General features: G+C 41.2%; 1 protein-coding gene across 1 annotated transcript in view; it reads right to left on the bottom strand.

Moving 5' to 3' along the window:
• The window catches only part of MAML3 (mastermind like transcriptional coactivator 3), a 352,301-nt gene that overhangs the window by 72,652 nt on the left and 267,067 nt on the right, over nt 1-12,582 (bottom strand). The window lies entirely within an intron of this gene.

Genomic DNA, 12,582 nt, shown 5'->3' on the forward strand with positions numbered 1-12,582 from the left:
CAGGCCTCCCATTATTACAGTCACAGCTTGTGGTTTTGGGTGGAAACTACGTGGAACTTCGTAGTTGTGAGTGAGCTTTGCTGACCCAAACCACGTTCAGTGAACCTGGAGGAAAGAGATTTTTGTTAACCTTTACAGGTCAAAGCTGCTGAAATCTGGTGAGGTCTAACAGCAATAGCTATGCTCTGAAAAACTGTCACAACACTGAAATGCTTGGAGAAGGGGGAAGGATTTTTCTTGTGTTTGGCTGCAGATGTGGGGGATAAGAAGTGCATATTAATCCAGCTGAATATCTCTGGCCACACCATAGCCTGCAAGTGTTATGGCTATTCAAAATAGCCATGTATAGGGGAAGGAAAATACAATTAATCTGTGTTCACTTATGGGATACTGAGGCAGCTGTAGAAAAGGGAAGTGCTGTAGGCAGCTGGTTATGTTTACTGCCTTAAAACAAAACCACCTAGGGCTGAAGCATCAGGAAGCTGGTATGTGCAGCCATGCTTTTGTTTCAGCATTCAAACTGCCTTCTGTAGACATCTTCCCAACAGCATGCATATTCGAGGGACGGGATGGCTGAGAGGATTGGGATCTAGTGCCCGCTACAAATTGGCATCCAGGCCAGGTTGGCAGTAGAGCTGGTCTGGAGTTTTCATGAAAATGTTCACCATTTCTCCCCCACTTTTGATAAACATTTTGTAATTTTTTTTTAAATCCTCATTTTTGACAGAATTTTCATCAGGGCTGTCGATTAATTGCAGTTAACTCACGCGATTAACTATACAAACTTAATCGCGATTAAAAAACTTAATCGCGGTTAATCGCAGTTTTAATTGCACTGTTAAACAGTAGAATACCAATTGAAATTCATTAAATATTTTGGAATTTTTTCTACATTTTCATATATATTGTATTTTATGTTGTAATTGAAATCAAAGTGTATATTATTTTTTATTACAAATATTTGTACTGTAAAAGTGAATAGTATTTTTCAGTTCACCTCCTACAAGTACTGTAGTGCAATCTCTTTGTTGTGAAAGTGCAATTTACAAATGTAGATTTTTTTTGGTTACATAACTGCACTCAAAAACAGAACAATGTAAAACTTCAGAGCCTACAAGTCCACTCAGTCCTACTTCTTGTTCAGCCAATCGCTAAGAGAAATAAGTTTGTTTACATTTATACAAGAAAATGCTGCCCTCTTCTTATTTACAATGTCACCAGAAAGTGAAAACTGGCATTTGTATGGCAATTTTGTAGCCGGCATTGCAAGGTATTTACATGCCAGAAATGGTAAACATTTATAGGACCCTTCATGTTTTGGCCACCATTCCAGAGGACATGCTTCCATGCGGACGACACTCGTTAAAAAAATAATGTGTTAATTAAATTTGTGACTGAACTCCTTGGGGGAGAACTGTATGTCCCCTGCTCTGTTTTACCTGCATTCTGCCATGTATTTCATGTTACAGCAGTCTCGGATGATGACCCAGCACATGTTGTTAATTTTAAGAACACTTTCACTGCAGATTTCACAAAATGCAAAGAAGGCACCAATGTGAGATTTCTAAAGATAGATACAGCACTCAAACCAAGGTTTAAGACTCTGAAGTGCCTTCCAAAATCTGAGAGGGAAAAGGTGTGGAGTATGCTCTCAAAAGTCTTAAAAGAGCAACACTCTGATGCAGGAACTACAGAACACAAACCACCAAAAAAGAAAATCAGGCGTCTGCTGGTGGCATCTGACTCAGATAATGAAAATGAACATGAATCGGTCCGCACTGCTTTGGATTGTTATTGAGCAGAACCTGTCATCAGCATGGACTCATGTCCCCTGGAATGGTGGTCGAAGCATAAAGGGACATATGACTCTTTAGCGCATCTGGCACGTAAATATCTTCCGACGCCAGCTACAAGAGTGCCATGAGAATGCCTGTTCTCACTTTCAGGTGACATTGTAAACAAGAAGCGGGCAGCATTATCTCCTGCAAATGTAAACAAACTTGTTTTTCTGAGCGATTGCCTGAACAAGAAGTAGGACTGAGTGGACTTGCAGACTCTAAAATTTTACATTATTTTATTTTTGAATGCATTTTTTTGTACATAATTTTACATTTGTAAGTTTAACTTTCATGATAAAGAGATTGGTCTACAATACTTGTATTAGGTGAATTGAAAAATACTATTTCTTTTCGTTTTACTGTGCAAATACTTATAAATCAAAAATAAATATAAAGTGAGCACTTTGTATTCTGTGTTGTAATTGAAATCAATATATTTGAAAATGTAGAAAACATCCAAAATATTTAAATAAATGGTATTCTGTTATTAACCGTTCAATTAATTGCGTGATTAATCACGATCACTTTTTTTAATTGCTTGACAGCCCTATTTTTCATAGATTTTAAGGTCAAAATGGACCATTATAATTATCTAGTCTGACCTACACAATACAGGCCAAAAAATCAGGCCCATAACTTCTAGATGAGCTAGAGTATATCATTCAGAAAGATATCAGGAGACTTGATTTGGAGACTTTGAGTGATGAAGAATCCACTACTTTCTACCAGCTCTAGCTGGTGGTAACGAAGTTATTACCCTCTGATGGCTATCGAAAGGCCTCTGGGAAATTAAATGGTCTCAGACTAACTCACACTGGATGTATCCATATCACAAATCCCATTGCATTGACAGACAGTCCTGCTGGCAGTCCCAGCAAGAAAGGCTTTCTGTCTACTCACTCTCCTCTGGAGGGGGGTTCCTGCAGGTCAGGGTTGGGATGCACTGGTGGGGAAGCTGGTTAGGGCAGTTTGGAGGAAGTTTGCACTACTTCTGTCTATGCTGGCATCTAGTCTGTGAATAAACAGAGTACTTCATTTTCCAGGGCTATCAGGACTCCTTTCACCAGCACTAGATTCACATGCACAACAGAACAGATTAACAGAAAAAAGAGCTCAGAGTATGTAATTCTCCAAAGAGCTTATTGGAAGGATTTGTAACAAATTAATACTCAACGGCAGCCATAGAGCAGTTCCCAACCTTTCTGAGTAACTGTGATTTACTTGACTAACTCTTAGGTGTAACACCCAGCAATCTCAATTACCCCTTTCCCTTCCCCTTCTCCTGTGAACTTCCTCCTCACTCTACCTTAATGGTGAACTCAGCCTGAGCCTAGTCTCTGAAGTAGGCATTGGGTCCATCCCCTTTGATCTCATAACATAGCACACCTTGGCCTGCTCTCCTCTGGTGCACAGTTTCAGTGTGGGTTACAGCATACGCCAGGGGTTGGTAATAGGTGGACCACAGGCCAAATCCAAATTGCCAGATGCTTCTGAACAGACCCCGAAATATTTTTATTATTATTTTTTTTTAATTATTTTCTCTGGAGTCTGGATCTTGACTGTACCTTGACCAAGAAATTTGGACCCTGACAAAAAATAATTGACTACCCCTGGTATACACGCTATAATGGGAACCTGAAACAGCACATCAGGCCCCAGTACAGATCTGATCTCAAAAGGTTACAAATAAATTGTGCCTCCCCCCTTTTTTCCCCCTTCCTGACCTTGTATATTGAAGGCCTCAATGGATTTTTCCTGTCTAGCCTAGAATTCTATGATGACTGAGGAAGTAGCAAAATGGTGATATCAAAAGAGCCAAGAGTGAAAGTTGCAGAAATGAGAGGGGAAGGGATTTTTAGTCAGTCTGTTTAAAATGCCTGCTTTTTTCTTTTAACTTAAATTTCTTTTGTTAACACCTATTAAAATTAATTGACGCATGAGAATTTTGGAGAAAGGACATCTTAGTCACAAATGCAACACTCCCAACCCTTTAATTAAGGTGCAAGCACTCTTTGCACACACCGCGAGACCCCCAGGAGCCACTCAGCCAAAGGTTTGGAGGACCAGATTTGACATTCCTGATATTTATAAGGTAAAAAACCCAAACAACCGACTTTCCTCTTGTCAGCATCTGCCCCCTTCCCCTCACCGCCCCTTTGTGAGGGGAAAGGGGTACTTCTGAAGCTATCTTTCCAAATCATAAAGATGTAAAACAACCTGCAAAGGATTTTTTTTATTTGGGTCTGTACCCTTTTTTTTAGTAGTAGAGGGGAGCGCCAGCTGAATGGAGGAGGACCAGGTAAGCACCAGCAGCAAAAACTGTAAGTACCAGTACTAGTAAAAAAAAAAAAAGAATATGGATCAGCAGCTGGGAAGTGAGAACGCTAAGCTTCACGTTTCTCTCTCCCATAGTACTCCTAAACTAACACTCATCCCCCATGTAACCCAGACTACATGTGTTAATTTACATCACAGTGGTAGGAGAACAGAACAATTGTTGCTTGTTCATCCCTTATTACTTGGTAAACAAAAGGCCAGGTTAACCAGAGCAGCTTGTATGAAGGAGGGGAATAATTATTTTACTTTTAAATAAAGAAGGATTTCTTTGTTTTTTGGCATCTGAAGTAGCTGACTCTGAAGGTACAAACATTCGGGCTGGTCAACACCTGAGTTTTGGATTTATTGATTGCTAACCCAACATAGCTAAATCAGTACAAAACCTCGGTGTGGACCAGGCCTCAGACAGATAAGTGGGGAAAAAAAATGGGGAAATTTCAAAAGAATCCATTCTAAAACCACTCGAGGAACATGGAACATTCTTAGAAAAGATATTTGCCCAATCTATTGTGTTAGAATTCTTTGAAATAGACAAAATAAGTGTATGTGTGTCCATCTGTGTGCACTGTTGCAAATTAGATAGTTAGATGGCTACCCAATCTCTACTAGCAGCAACTATGCTTGCAAAACCTGATTTGCACCTGCAACCAAGTGGTAAGAAGAGGTGCATGTACTTACATTTACGCCCACAACTGGGTCATCTCTACAATTGGATTGCTTTGCTGGTGTAGCTGTATTACGCTTCTCGGCTCTCCGAGCTCTGGTCAAGTGTAGTACACTGGCAATGTGTTCCTAGTGTGGACGCAGTTTTGCTGGCATAACCGCATTTACACTAGGGGATTTTGCCAGCATAGCTATGTCAGCCAGGGATCACCTCTCTTCACACCCCTGACCGACCTAACTATGCTGGCAGAAATGTTTAGTGTACACCTGCCCTGGCCTTGGATTGGGAGCACCAAATGCACCCACCGCCATCACCCAAAACAAAAAGGTTACCCTTTTGGAAATATGGGCAAGGAGTAAACCTTTCATTTGAGGCTCTCAAAGTGTTTAATGTTATTTAATGAAACCTCACATCCTTGGGGAGCTAGGAGTTAAGAGTTATGATAATTTCTCTTTTACAGATGGGCAAACCGAGGCACAGAGCAGTCCTACAGTAAGCCTGTAGCAGTGTTGGAACAGAATTCAGGAGCCCGAACGCTCCCAACCCCCTTGGCAATAGTGATCACTCAGCTTAGTGTTTCAGGCATCCAAACCATGAGACCTGATCACAAAAGTGTTCCCTGGCAGTACAAAAATTTAAGCTCCTGGGTGCGGCTGACATACAATAGTTTAAACTGCCACTTCCTGGAGGCCAAGTGAATATGCAGCTGGACTTTTAGTCTGCTGGCTCTGAGTCATTCATTAAGTACCTTGGTCCCAATACACCAGCCCTTAGGACTGGTCACAATTAGCAATGCTTGCTTGGGAGAGACCCAACTCATTAGCTAGCATAGAAAGTTAATCACCTGTCCACCCTTACAAAAGGGACAGTCCCTTCAGGAGGCAGGGTCGGTATCTGAGATCACTCAAGGGACAATGTCTGTTCTCTAAATGGTGCCCTATGAATAAATCAATCTCCAAATCCCAGGGCTTCTAAACCTTTATCATCATAAACACTCAAAGGATATACAGTTAAAAAACCCTTCTTCCACTGGACCCCATGTTTCAAATGGATTGTTCTCTCCCATCATTGCTGTTAACCCCTCCACGCTCAGGTAATCTTGTTCAGCTGCACAGAGTGCATTTTGTTGTTCCCACAGTACGTTTGTTGAAATAAATATGGAAATAAGGCTGAGCAAGCCAGCCAAGCCAGCCAGACTGAAATAAATTCATCATTCACGGGCTCTCAAGGGAAGAAAACTGTGCATTTTTTCTAAATGATTATTTCTGAAGCACTGAAGGAATGGCTATATCACTAATGAGGCCAGTGCTCCATGACTGCTGATTATAAATGACCTAAAAAGAGACAAGGGGATGGTGCATGTGTGTATAGGGGGAGGGGGAAAGAGATGAATTTTTCTTTAGGATCTAGAATCATCTCCCTTGGCTCCTCAAAAGTACGAGAGCATTTGTGGTTCACCACAAACATAGAACATGGCATATTTACAGAGCCACATGATGAAGTTTGGGCCAGGGGGCTGCACTATTCTAAATGTGTAAAAGCATCACCACCACATGCTCCCTCCTCTCCAGGTCAGTCACTATGTGCAAGCTGAAACAAAAATTAAAAAGAAAAATTAGCTCTTTTTGCCTGTGGTAGGTCTGAATTACGGGCACTGAAGGTTGCACGTGATGCAGCTGGATTCCAGGATGAGGGTGGGGACAACAGCCATGAATAAGACTCACTTGTGTCTTCTTTCACTCACTAATTCCCATGGAAACAGAAACTCACTAAAATCCACTTGCAAAGCCTTACTCATGTGTTTTGCTCACTCAAGGTTGAGGCTGTGCTGATTACAGACCCATTACGCATGCAGCTCTCCTGTGCACAGCCGAGTTTTGAACAGAACGACCACATGTAGAGGATTTTGGAACGGAAGCAAAAAGCGGCAACAAAAGGCAGCTTGAAGTTAAAAGGCAATAAAATGACTCTGATCAAAAAGCTACAGCTTTCAGATTCTTACCAGTATTATTTAGATCACATGATATGTACATGTAACAGTGACAGGAAGAAAAGGCTTGGCAAAGGAGATACCTCTCAACACACAAAATGACCTGTTACCCAAATGTGAGGTCACTAAGAAGAGGGTTTTTTGTTTTTTTAAATGGGTTTATTATTTTATATCCCTGAATTACCCAGGATATTCTTAAAGAAAGGAGAGATCTGAAGGTGAGCTCTGGCAGAAGCTCAGACAAAGGAGCCTTGACAGATATGAGATGGATTATAATGACGAACCAGTGCCAGAGGTTCCCTAACACCTACTGAAGACCATCCCCTCTCTCTGCCCTTTTGCAGTTAGCAATGTCCTCTCAAAACAACCTGATGGGGCTTGGGAGTTGCAGCTTCTGTCCTGTCAGAACAGTTCCACTTGCAAACTGATTTATGGTACAAAATAATATGTACTAAGAGCCAAGGCTCATGCTAGGGCTCCTAATGCAACTTCCACTCTGTTTCAGCTTATCAAATCAGCTGCTTGCATAAAGGTTATTATAATCTCAATGGTGGGTTCTGGAAAATTTTTACTCACTTGCTAGAGAGACCATTGCTTGGGAGCCTAGCATTGTTAATAATCTCTTATCATTAAGCCTCTTAATACAAAAGAAGGTCTAAGACACAGTAGCATCAAAGGTTACACTTGAGATGGCTTACGTTGAGTGATGACCACAAAAGAAAAGAATAAAAAGAAAGTTTAGAAGTTTTGTTCCCTTTTCCAGTTCATGCCACAATCCCTTATGGAAAATTTGTATAGTTCAACAGCGAACAACAATATTTCTATGAAATTTATAAGACATATGACAGAATTCTATAGCAAGAAAATAATTCTGTTTGTCTCTGTAGGGTGATTCAGAAATCCTACAGAAAAGTATAGTTTGTCCATTAAATTCCACAGATTTTAAACTTATTGGTTTAACTCTTATTAAATTCTATAGGACTAGATAATTGCAAGACATTAACCTATTCACTGGTGTCAGGTGCCTTCAGAGCTGTTTTCTCAGGAATATTCGTAGCAGATAATGTCAGTCAGCCAACACGTAGATGAGAGTGGAAACTGTTTGGCCCCAAAAGGGTTAAGGTTCACTCTTCCCCCCATTCCTCCCCATTTCAGCTTACAGCAAAATATGTGCACAAATAAAGCATCTCACTTGCTCACCCAAATGCCTTGGTTTATCTCAAACAAAAATAAAACCTGGGGAGACACTGAAAATTGTACATTGAGCTATGTCAATTCCCTCCCTCTTCCTTAGAGCGAGGAGCAAAAGAAACCAGACCAGATGCTGTATCAGTATCATTTCTGAAGTACTCTAATGAATCTGACCCCAGGCTGCAGCTTTAACAGAGTGTAGTGGCGTGTCAATGTAAACAGCTAAAACTAGTGTCATGTCAAGTGGTAACAAGGCCACTGCCGCTTTTACAAGCGCTGTGCACTTAGCAGATAAAAATGAGCACCCTATCGCTGCTCTCCACAAGTCGCAGTTATCAACAGCGGGAAGAAACAATGCCCCATAGGATCGGTACTACTTGGTGCCAGTGATAGGAAGTCAAATTTCTTACAAGCTGTCCATTAGTATGATGAAGAGACTAATAACCACCACATATGGTTTTTTATCTTTTGTTGTTGCTGTTGTTCTTGGTCCACTGGCAACTGCTAATAGCTTTCCACTGTTCCTTTAAATAAACAGAACTAATTACTCTGCACAATGCCACCCAGGCTTACACATAACTAATTATGCTGGGGAGGGGTTTCAACAAACATACTTATTTGCACAACACCAAGTCCAGCATCAGACAAATCTATTTATGCCTTATATCAGCCTGGTATCAAAATAACCCTGAATACACACAGATCCAGATCACAGAACTTTAGTAAAGTGAACAGGAGTACTTGTGGCACCTTAGAGACTAACAAATTTATTTGAGCAAATAAATAAATTTGTTAGTCTCTAAGGTGCCACAAGTACTCCTGTTCTTTTTGCGGATACACGGCTGCTACTCTGAGAGCTTTAGTATGCAGCACCACTGGCTAGGCTACCCCAGGCACCCAAACAGCAACACAACATGGAAGATGCATATTGTAGATAATGCACAACTGTGTCATTGTTAGCCTCACACACATACAGTGCAATGCCATGACATAGGCCTGAAATACTTGTGTAAATAAGGTTTTGGTGTAATTTACTCAATTTTTTGTTATATTATTATCAGACTATTACTATTTGTTGTCTGTTACGCATTGACAATATGCTTAGCACAGGACAGGAAAATCAAGACAGACTGTAAACCTTTCTAGGAGGGGACTAACAGAGAGAGACAGGACAGAGGGAAATCATCGTACAAATGAGAAAATAGAGGCGTGAAGAATTTAAGTCACTTGCCTTATGTCACATAGCAAGCAAGCCACTGTCAGAGGAGGGAATAGAACCCAGGATCTCCTGATTCCCAGTTTCCTGCTCTAATAGCCTCTTTTAGCAGACGGGGCAACAAATTGGGAAAAAATACATGTTAATACATTTTTGAGGGCAGAAATTCAGTTTGGCCATTTTTAACAGACCATATCACAAAAAACAAATCACAAATTAGAAGTCAGGGTGATGAAATGCCTCTGAGCTGCTGCAAATCAAAAATGACTTTGTTCTTTAAAGGGAAATGTTGGACTAATGTCCCTTGAGTACAGTCAGTTCCACCCTAATTAAAAAGCAAAACAAAAAACGTAACTTTCAAAAGTTTTAGAACTGCCACTTTGTCTGAACAGTAAAACCTTCCAGATCCTGGAAGGATGTATAGCATGGGCACGCAGGGGGAGTTCACCTCACCATATGCACACACAACTACCATTAGCATTAATAAGTTACATGCATGCATAAAGAGCAGCACATACCCCTTTAAGTATGTATGAGTGGCAGTTGCAATGATACAAGAGAACAGAATAGCTTCTCTGGAGCCATTAGTGGTCTGTCTGGTAAAAAAATAAATAAATCTGTATACAAAGGTGTGCCCAATTAGATACACAGTAGACCTCTGATCTCATACCATAAAAGACACCAAGCACAGCTACGCACAATAGACAAAGGAACTGCAGTGTCCACAGATTGCCTTTAAAGAAATCCCTAAGTCAATCGTTCTCAAATTTCTGTATTGGTGACTCCTTTCACACAGCAAGTGTCTGAGTGTGACCCCCCCCTTTATAAATAAAAAAACCCACAACATTTTTAATATTTAACACTATTATAAATGCTGGAAGCAAAGTGAGGTTCGCGGGTGGAGGCTGACAGTTCATGACCTCCCACATAACAATCTTGTGACCCCCTGAGGGGTCATGAACCCCAGTTTGAGACCTCCTGCCTTAAATACGATTATCTATATATGGACCGCATTTGAAAAAAGTTTCTAAAGACCTTTTATAAAGGCAACAGCATATAAGATGGTAGTCTGCATCTTAAATCTAAGGTTATGTTTTCACTGCAAAAGCAGTGTGTTTTGACACCAGGATAGCTAACTGGAGAGAGCTATGTTGCTGAAAAATCCTAGGGGAGACAAGGCACTGTCATTTTTACCTCAATGGTGGCTAGTCAAGATCTGTCTGGTTGAGGTACAAACTGTGTATGCCTTGTCTCCATTAGGATTGTCATGTAAAAACATGCCTTTTTGGAGTGAAGACAAAGCCTAAGAGTTTTTTCTTTTATAAAATATGCCATTAAAAGAAGACAAGATGTGCACACAAAACTAAGCAATAGCGAAGTTGCAAAAGAAACCGCTGACATGCCTTATCTCCCTTCCCTTGGCCTGCCCCCTATAAATAGTACTACACAGAACTATACTGGAATGGGCCAGAACACAACAGCTTACACAAGTGATGCAGCAGTATTTAGAAGTATTACCAAGGAATATTGTAGGGTTTTGTATTTTTTAATAAGGGTGAGTGTGGCAAACAAACCAGTTGAGAATCCTGCAACACCAGGCAGAAATGGGGTAAAGTAAGGACAGAATTAATAACCTTGACTTTGAACTTCCTGATTTTGGTCAATGCCATGTGACAATGGTAAAGAATCACAGAGTTGCTTTCTTCTAACTCTAAAGAACTTTTTCCCCTTATTCTAATACAGTGCAACCCTCTAAACCTGCTTTCTCTTTCATCACTGTAGAACTTCTGCCTAAAACTTTCCCTAGTCCCTTCCTGATATAGATTTAAAGAAACATTATATATGTAACTTCACAGTCAGCCTAATATAGAATCTGATCACTCATTCCCATGGGAAAAGCAGCAGATAGGAAGGATTTCTCTGAGGTCTTTGCAGTGTTTTCTCTTGACTCGCCCCCAAAATCATGAGTTTGTTTTGTGCTTTATTTGTGAGACAATTCAGGGACTCTGTCTATATACAGCCTATGACTTCTGCTGTTTATGAAATTGCTCTATCATGGAACGCCTCAGTGTGTAGTGAGTCAACTATCAATTGACAAGGCTGTGTCATGTATCTGCTGGACAAGGGACAATGGTGGGTTGCTAAACCTTAATGGTCACCTATTCTGGTGGAAATCTCTTGGGACAATGGCTTGGCTGAAGGTAAGATAACTAGTTTCTCCAACTTCTCTGTAGGGAGTGGGGAAGTGGAGAAAGGAAAATTCCCAAACAAGACAAATGGATAAATGTGACAAAGCAGGGACTTTAAAAAGTCTCACAGAAGGGAACAGAAGCTCAGGCTGTTGGAGGGAGGAGGCTTTAAGCAGGAGAGAGGGGGCAGCTTTCATAACAGAGGAGACCTGTTTAACAGTGGGACCAGCTCAGGTCAAAGGAAGCTGACTTGGAGCTTAAAGAGAGAGAGTGTGTGTGTCCATGATAGGGAGGAGAAGCCATGAGCTTCAGGAGAAGGATCCTGGATACCCCAGAGGACTCTGTCCTAAGCCCAGAGAATACTCCAGAGTGGTGAGGAACTGTACAGGTAATTTTGTCTAAATCTGCATATCTTCTGTGCTAAATAAAGAATAATTTTGTTCAGAAACCCTTAAAAAGTCTGTGTCTGTTTACTTTACCTACCACATACCCTGGAAAAGATTAACATAAATTTAGAGTTCCCACAAGATTGGAGCTCTGGGATGGGGTGTACTTAGCTTACTAAGGAGCCTGAATAGTCAGCACTGGTCCTAGGGGCAGCTGGGCTGTGTTGCCTCATTTCAGTGAAAGAGTAACAGATAGAGTGCCTGTGCCTAGGAAATGTGCCAGACAAGGCAAGAGAAGAAATAGTACTGGAGCCTACAGAAACTCAGGGAAGCTTAAGAACACGTAATCCCAGTATGGTGTGACACAGACAGCACCCAAGTGAATGCTGAGCAGAAAAGCTCTACCAGGACTGGGTGTGACAATTTGCCTTCTTGTTTGAACCTTTCAGTTTGGGGTTTTCAAGCTTTCCTCCACTACCATCAGGGCTAGAGACTCTTTTCAAATGAAAACTGACATTCTCATGTGACCACATGACTCCAGGAGCTAGGGCTTTAAGCAAGACCCCAAGAACATGACATTCAGGATAAAATTGAGAGAGCTTACAACACTGGTTGTTTGCTGCGGCATAGCCTGTGGAGCCCGCCCACTGGCTCTGCAGATCCTGAGATGCCCATGGATGTAGGGATATCAGCAGGAGGCCAGGGCGCAGGCCCATTGCCTTAGAGTTCGGCTCTGTTTCCTTGGCAGCACCCTCCTCTACAGTGAAGTCA

This window comes from Emys orbicularis, chromosome 5, assembly GCF_028017835.1.
Source record: "Emys orbicularis isolate rEmyOrb1 chromosome 5, rEmyOrb1.hap1, whole genome shotgun sequence".
Classification (NCBI taxonomy): domain Eukaryota; kingdom Metazoa; phylum Chordata; order Testudines; family Emydidae; genus Emys; species Emys orbicularis.